Raw genomic sequence first — 7,692 nt, 5'->3', positions numbered from 1 at the left:
CTAAAAGGGGGAGACGGAGAACAGAACTAAACATACCAACAAAATAAAATAAATAGGATAGAAATGTACAAGTAAAATAAATAAATAAATAGAGTAATAAATATGTACAACCATCTATACAGGTGCTGTGGGGAAGGGAAGGAGGTAAGACGGGGGGAAGGAGAGGGGGACGAGGGGGAGAGGAAGGAAGGGGCTCATCCCCTTTTCACTGGAAGCTTTCTCTGAAGGGGATTCATAAGCGGGGGGAAAGGGGGGAACTGAGCAGCGTTGGTGGCGGTGGAAGTGGCTACAACTACTCATTACCTGTTTACTTGTTTTGATGTCTGCCTCCCCGCTTCGAGACTTGTGGGCAGGGATTGGCTCTACTTGTCGCTGAATTGTACTTTCCAAGCGCTTAGTACAGTGCTCTGCACACAGTAAGCACTCAGTAAATACGATTAAATGAATGAATGGTCTCCGACCTATAGCGAACGCCACGGATACATCTCTCCCGGAATGCCCCACTCTCCATTTGCAGTCGTTCTGGTAGTGGATCCATAGAGTTTTCTCGGTAAAAATCCAGAAGTGGTTTACCATTGCCGCCTTCAGAGCGGTAAACTCGAGTCTCCGCCCTCGACTCGCTCCCATGCCGCTGCTGCCCGGCATGGGTGAGTTTTGACTTGTAGCATCATCAGTCGTATTTATTGGGCGCTTACTGCGTGCAGAGCACTGTACTAAGCGCTTGGGAAGTACAAGTTGGTAACGTATAGAGACAGTCCCTACCCAGCAGTGGGCTCACAGTCTAAAAGCAGATTGCCTTCCACTCGCTAGCCACTTGCCAAGCTAGGAATTGAATGGCTAGGCCTCTGCTTGACTCTCCCTCCTGTAGCCGAGACTGGTAGAGGACTGGAAACTCTCCAGGTGTGACCCTGAGAGGGCATTATGCTCTCCTCAACTGATTTAAATTACCTGTGACTGCTGCTATGCGCCTGTTGCCCTAATCAAAAGAGGGACTTTTGATAAGTTCCTTGTGGGCAGGAAAACGTGCCTACCAACTCTGTTAAATGGCACTCTCCCAAGTGCTTAGTACAATGCTCTGCACATAGTAAGCGCTCAATAAATACCACTGATTGATTGGTCCTGTGTCACAATCCTATTCAATCTGTTGTAGATATTCGTAACATTCGTTGTGGCAGGGAATGTGTCTGCTATATTGTTCTGTTGTACTCTCCCAGGCGCTTAGTACAGTGCTCTGCACCCAGTAAGTGCTCAATAAATATTCTATTTATTTTATTTTGTTAGTATGTTTGGTTTTGTCTCCCCCTTTTAGACTGTGAGCCCACTGTTGGGTAGGGACTGTCTCTATATGTTGCCAATTTGTACTTCCCAAGCGCTTAGTACAGTGCTCTGCACACAGTAAGCGCTCAATAAATACGATTGATGATGATGAATAAATACGATTGACTGACTGACTGTTTCTTCTTTGCCCCTAGCTATCTTTGAAAGGTCCCTTCACGAGACCCCTTTCCCCACAAATTCATATACAAACTAAGATATGCTACCTTTCCCACCCCCATTTCCTATTCATTCTTTCATTCAATCCTATTTATTGAGCGCTTACTGTGTGCAGAGCATTGTACTGAGCATTTGGAAAGTACAATACAGTAATAAAGAGAGACAGTCCCTGCCCACAACGGGCTTATGGTCGACAGCGGGGGAGACAGACATCAAAACAAGTAAACAGGCATCAATGTAAATAAATAAATAGAATTATAGATATATACCAGTATATATCTTGTGCTGTGCTGTGGGGTGGGGAGATGGGGGGGAGAGCAAAGGGAGAAAGTCGAAGTGATGCGAAAGGCATAATGGACTCATGCCTCTGTTCATTGTAATGAAAACGATGATGAAGAGGAGGGTAATAATAGTGGTATTTGTTAAGCATTTACTATGTGCCAAGCACTATACTAAGCACTGGGATAGAGACAAGATAGGTTGGACTCAGTCCCTGTCCCACATGGGGCTCACAATCTTAAAGGTCTGACCCAATTCGATCAAATAATCAATTACATTTATTCAATCAATCCTATTTATTGAGCACTTACTGTGTGCAGAGCACTGTACTAAGCACTTGGGAGAGTACAATGCAACAGAATCGGTAGACACGTTCCCTGCCTACAAGGAGTTTATGTCTAGAGGGAGAGACAGACATTAATATAAATAAATAAATGATGACTATGCACATAACTTGTACTTCCCAAGCGCTTAGTACAGTGCTCTGCACACAGTAAGTGCTCAATAAGTACGATTGAATGAATGAATAAGTGCTGTGGGGCTGAGGGTGGGGTGAGTACATATGGAATGAAGTGAATAAATCAATTAATCAGTGGTATTTATTGAGCACTTACTATGTGCAGAGCACTGTGCTAAGTGCTGGAAGAGTACAATGCAATAGAATTAGCATACACATTCCCTGCTTATAAAGTGAAGGATTCTAAGTCTCAGTCTATCCTTACTTTGTTATAATAATAATTATTATTGTTATGGCATTTGTTAAGCACTTAATATGTGTCAGGCACTATTCTAAGTGCTGGAATAGGTACAAGATAATCGGGTTTGGGCAGAGTCTCTGTCCCACATAGGGCTCACAGTCTTAATCCCCATTTTACAGATGAGGGAACTGAGGCATGGAGATGTGAAGTGACTTACCCAAGGTCACACAGCAGACAAGTGGTGGACCTGGGATTAGAACCCATGACCTTCTGACTCCCACGCCTGGGCTTTATCCACTAGGCCACACTGCTTCTTATTTATTCTAGCAGTGGTTCGATAATGCTTTGTATGTGGGCGGGGAACATGTCTACCATTTTTGTTATATTGTACACTCCCAAGCACTTAGTACAGTGCTCAGTACACAGTAAGCACTCAGTAAATATGATTGATTGATCTGATGTTCAATTTGTTTTTAAGGATGGTGAATTTCAGTTTGTTAGCCAAGGGCATTTATCTTTTTCTCAACTCAGCCATATCAGAACAAAAAAAAATTCTGTCATTTCTGAGGTAAAATGAAATCCCACTAGATTTAAACCCTGCAATAATAATAATAATAATCGCATTTATTAAGCGCTTACTATGTGTAAAGCACTGTTCTAAGCGCTGGGGAGGGTACAAGGTGATCAGGTTGTCCCACGGGGGGCTCACAGTCTTAACCCCCATTTTTCAGATGAGGGAGCTGAGGCCCAGAGAAGTGAAGTGACTTGCCCAAAGTCACACAGCTGACAGTTGGCGGAGCCGGGATTTGAACCCATGACCTCTGACTCCAAAGCCCGGGCTCTTACCACTGAGCCACGCTGCTTCTCTTGTCAATAGCAGGATTAGTTAATTCAATGATATAATTTAATATGATTAATAATATAATATTGTGAATTCAATGGGATGGAAAGTGATGGTTTGTGGAGTAAGCGCTTGAAATGCACACCTACCGAACAAGTTGAGTATGGTGCGAAAGGGTTTTCCGAATTGTGACTGTGTTCAGTGGATGGTAAAAATCATTCCACACCACGCTCTTTGGACACAAAGAGCCCAGCGTTTTTTAAATGATCTAGACACACAAACTACCTCAGATGTAAAATATCTTTTAAAGAAAATTGCAACCCATTTTGAAATTTTAAAAAAGGTAGGAAATACTATAATTTTACAACTTTTCACAGGTTAGATCCAGCACAGTCAGACGAATACATGGACAGGCCTAGAAAATGATGATTCCAGGGTCACCGTCTTCCTTACTACCTAGCCCAAATAACACAGTCAGCTCCCTAGCATTGATACAACGGGTGGGGAGAAAGGGCAATAACAGGAAATTTAAACAGCTGCTGTATGGTGCTTACACAAGCGGAGAAGGAGAAAGAAATGTTTTAAGGACACAGTCTCAAATATGTGCTATAGCAGCAGACTGTCGGAAGGCAAATGGCACACGGACCAGCTTGGTACGTGGCAATCAGGAGAGAAAGGAATAAATCTACCGACGTCCAAACCAGGTTCGACCCAACGTGGCAGTAGGAAACCCAAACAGCTAGCCGCGTCATTGGGAGCTGACGCTAGGCAACTGAAAACATGGGGTCAGAGGCAACATTTGAAGGATTCAGTTGCCAATTTGTACTTCCCAAGCGCTTAGTACAGTGCTCTGCTCGTAGTAAGTGCTCAATAAATACGATTGATTGATTCAGTGAAGCTCAGCCTCAGACAGCTAAACGCTGAGGGGTAACCACAGCTGACAGGAGAAAGGGGTGGCTGTTTTGAAGCTGCTGCTTTAAAAGGATCGTGACACTTAAGAGCCCAAACTGAAAATATTTATTGCCTGATTCTGCGGGCAGCAAACACATCACCGAGGATGGATGGACTTTTTTTGGGCTGTACACAGTCAAGTACTGTGTAGGGTAGGGACCGTCTCGATATGTTGCCAACTTGTACTTCCCAAGCGCTTAGTACAGTGCTCTGCACACAGTAAGCGCTCAATAAATACGATTGAATGAATGAATGAAAGTACAGCCTACCAGTCCGGTATTGGCCTTTCCAACCAAATTTGTACCAACCTATAAGAAAATCATTCTCCCTCTCTTTCTCTCTCTTTCTAATAATATTAATAACTGTGGTATTTGTTCAGCATTTTTTAAGTGCTAGGGTAAATATGGGCTAATTGGACTGGATTCAGTCCCTGTCCCACAGGAGGCTCACGGTTTTATGGGGAGAGAGAATAGGGATCTGATCCCTATTTTTTAGAGATGGGGAAACTGAGGTGCTGAGAAATTAAGTGGCTTGCCCAAGGTCAAACAGCAGGTAAGTGACAGAGACAGAATTAGATCCCAGGTTTCCTGAATCTGGGTCTATCCACTAACCATACTATTTTCTCTCTCTCTTTCTCCCTCTCAACCAAGAAGCAAGTACAAGCAAAATGGCAGACCCTACATATCTCTCTCTTTCTCTACTCTATCCACTAGACCATACTATAGTACAGTGCTCTGCACATAGTAAGTGCTCAATAAATACGATTGATGATGATTTTTTTTTCTCTCTCTCTCTCTCTCTGCCAAGAAGCAAGGACAAACAAAATGGCAGGCCCTGCATAGCTCTTTCTCTACTCTTTCCACTAGACTATGCTATTCTCTTTCTCTCTACTCTCTCCCCTAGATCATGCTATTCTCTTTCTCTCTCCCAACCAAGAAGGAAGTACAAACAAAATGGCAGTCTCTGCATGTCTCTCTCTCTCCCTCTCAACCAAAGCAAGTATAAACAAAATGGCAGTCCCTGCATTTCTCTCTCTCTCTCCCTCTCCCTCTCTCCTTCCCTCTCCCTCTCTCCTTCCCTCTCCCAAGAGGGAGGTACAAACAAAATGACAGGCCAGGCCCTGCATTTTTCAAATGTGTCAGTATGTCAGAGGACAAGCCACACATAGTGTCGAATGAATTGGCAGTTGGGCATAAATCATTTCAGGCATACCCTGCTGGCTGCATGGAATTTCTCCATCTGTGACATCACTCGGAATATGAAGGACAGATATATATCCCAAATAAAAAAATAGGATGAAAACTGTCATTCACAAGTGAAAGTAAAACTCAAGAAGACACAAGGGGGAAAATGGAAGCGCTAAAAAGAATGCAAAAATTGTTTTTAATTTTAGACGTTCTGAATTCTGTTCACCTAAGGAGAGTGTTAGTTGTGTGCTGATTTGCACTTCTCACACTTCTTCCGTTCTAGCATTCCTAGACTGGAATATAGGAATGCTATACAACTAGGATTGTAGTTGTTCAGAGAGGCAAGTATTAATCAAGATAGCCTCCAGTGTGGTAGACCAGGCTACAACAATGGGAGGCACCATCTCTTCCCGCTATCAGGAAAGAGCACGAGACTGGGAGTCAGAAGACCTGGATTCTGGTTCCAACTCCCACCACTTACCCGCTGCGTGATCTTGACAGTGTGGCTTAGTGGAAAGAGACCGGGCTTGGGAGTCAGAGGTCCCGGGTTCTAATCCCGGCTCCGCCACTTATCAGCTGGGTGACTTTGGGCAAGTCACTTCACTTTCATTCATTCATTCAATCGTATTTATTGAGCGTGTGCAGAGCACTGTACTAAGCACTTGGGAAGTACAAGTTGGTAACATATAGAGACGGTCCCTACCCAACAGTGGGCTCACAGTCTAGAAGGGGGAGACAGAGAACAAAACAAAACATATTAACAAAATAAAATAAATAGAATAAATATGTACAAATGAAATAGAGTGATAAATACGTACAAACATATATACATATATACAGGTGCTGTGGGGAGGGGAAGGAGGTAAGGCAGAGGGGATGGGGAGGGGGAGGAGGGGGAGAGGCCTCAGTTACCTCATCTGTAAAATGGGGATTAAGACTGTGAGCCCCACGTGGGACAACCTGCTTACCTTCTATATACCCCAGTGTTTACAACCGTGCTTGGCACATAGGAAGCGCTTAACAAATACTATTATTATTATTAATAGGAGGTGAATACAGGGTGCTGATGGGTTTTTAGCTCCCCTCTAGACTGTAAACTCACAGTGGGCAGGGAATGTGTCTGTTTACTGTTGCATTGTACTCTCCCAAGCACTCTGCACGCAGTAAGCGCTCAATAAATATAATTGACTGACTGACTTCTTATCCTCTTTTTCCTTCTCTTCCCGTTCCACCTCTTCCTTCTCCTCCTCCAGCCTAGAAAACATCCTAGAAAGAGCTGAGGTTGTCGCAACTACCCTTTTAATCAAACGGCAAGTTTGCTTTATGACCAATGGTCATGGTTGCGAGACCATTGGGCACAAAGCAAATCAGCTTCCTTCCTTAAAATAACAGAAGCAGCAGTAGTTGCTGCGCCTCTCCAACGCTTTGGCCTCAAAGTAGCTGGCTGCTTCTTCTCCATTAGCCTGGCACTGTTCCCTGGCATGCTCTGTGATTGACTAGGAAATCCTCTCTGATCGAGTGTGGAATCTTGGAAGATTTCACATCACAGCAGATTGTACTGACTTCCAAATCTTCCCTTCCAATTTGGAATCAGAAACTCCTGAGAGCACTCAACAAACGCTTCAGTGTCTGACCACCCCAGATTCCCAGCTAATACCAGCTCATACAGACAGCCCTTAATAAATAAATGTCAATTAATAACAGTCATCAATCATCATTATCGATATTCCACCAGGGCAGATTGGATTGTGTAAATGTCTTACATTGTTAATCATTGGCCAAATTCTCATCTTGCTCCAGGGGAGCTCTGTGAATAAAGGAGTAGAAAAAGGGAAATGTGACTGATAATCATTAGTGCACCCTGTATTCAGTCTTCTTTAATGCAAAAAAAAAAAGAATATTAAAACCTTTATCTGATGCACAGAAAATGCTCTTTCAGATACTTTCCAAGCCACAGCTCACCCTCGAAAAAGAACCACATCACCTTCCATAGGGAAGTGGAATTACTTCATTCTCTTCTGGGCTCCAAGATGACATTGAAATCTAAGTAAAGCAGCTTCTGCTGACCCCTGCCCTGATCCTAGCGGCAAAAACCATCATTTGTAATAAAAATGATTCCCGACATGTGGGACAGAAGCGGAGATTTTTCACAGGACCTGAATGGGAGTACAGTGCCTGATATCAGCAGTGAGATCTTGTTATTAATGGATGCAGGCTGTTTTCTGCATGAGAAGAAGAAATG

At 43.5% G+C, this 7,692-nt stretch overlaps 1 non-coding gene across 1 annotated transcript; it reads right to left on the bottom strand.

The window, feature by feature from the left end:
• Positions 1–780: 780 nt before the first annotated feature.
• On the bottom strand, positions 781–918 carry LOC119949014. Its single transcript, XR_005457112.1, has one exon. It is a non-coding gene; the product is annotated as a small nucleolar RNA SNORA7 (small nucleolar RNA).
• Between the last annotated feature and the right edge of the window lie 6,774 nt (positions 919–7,692).

Source organism: Tachyglossus aculeatus, chromosome X3, assembly GCF_015852505.1.
Source record: "Tachyglossus aculeatus isolate mTacAcu1 chromosome X3, mTacAcu1.pri, whole genome shotgun sequence".
In the NCBI taxonomy this organism is placed as follows: Eukaryota; Metazoa; Chordata; class Mammalia; order Monotremata; family Tachyglossidae; genus Tachyglossus; species Tachyglossus aculeatus.
This window is presented reverse-complemented; position numbering and strand designations above follow the sequence as displayed.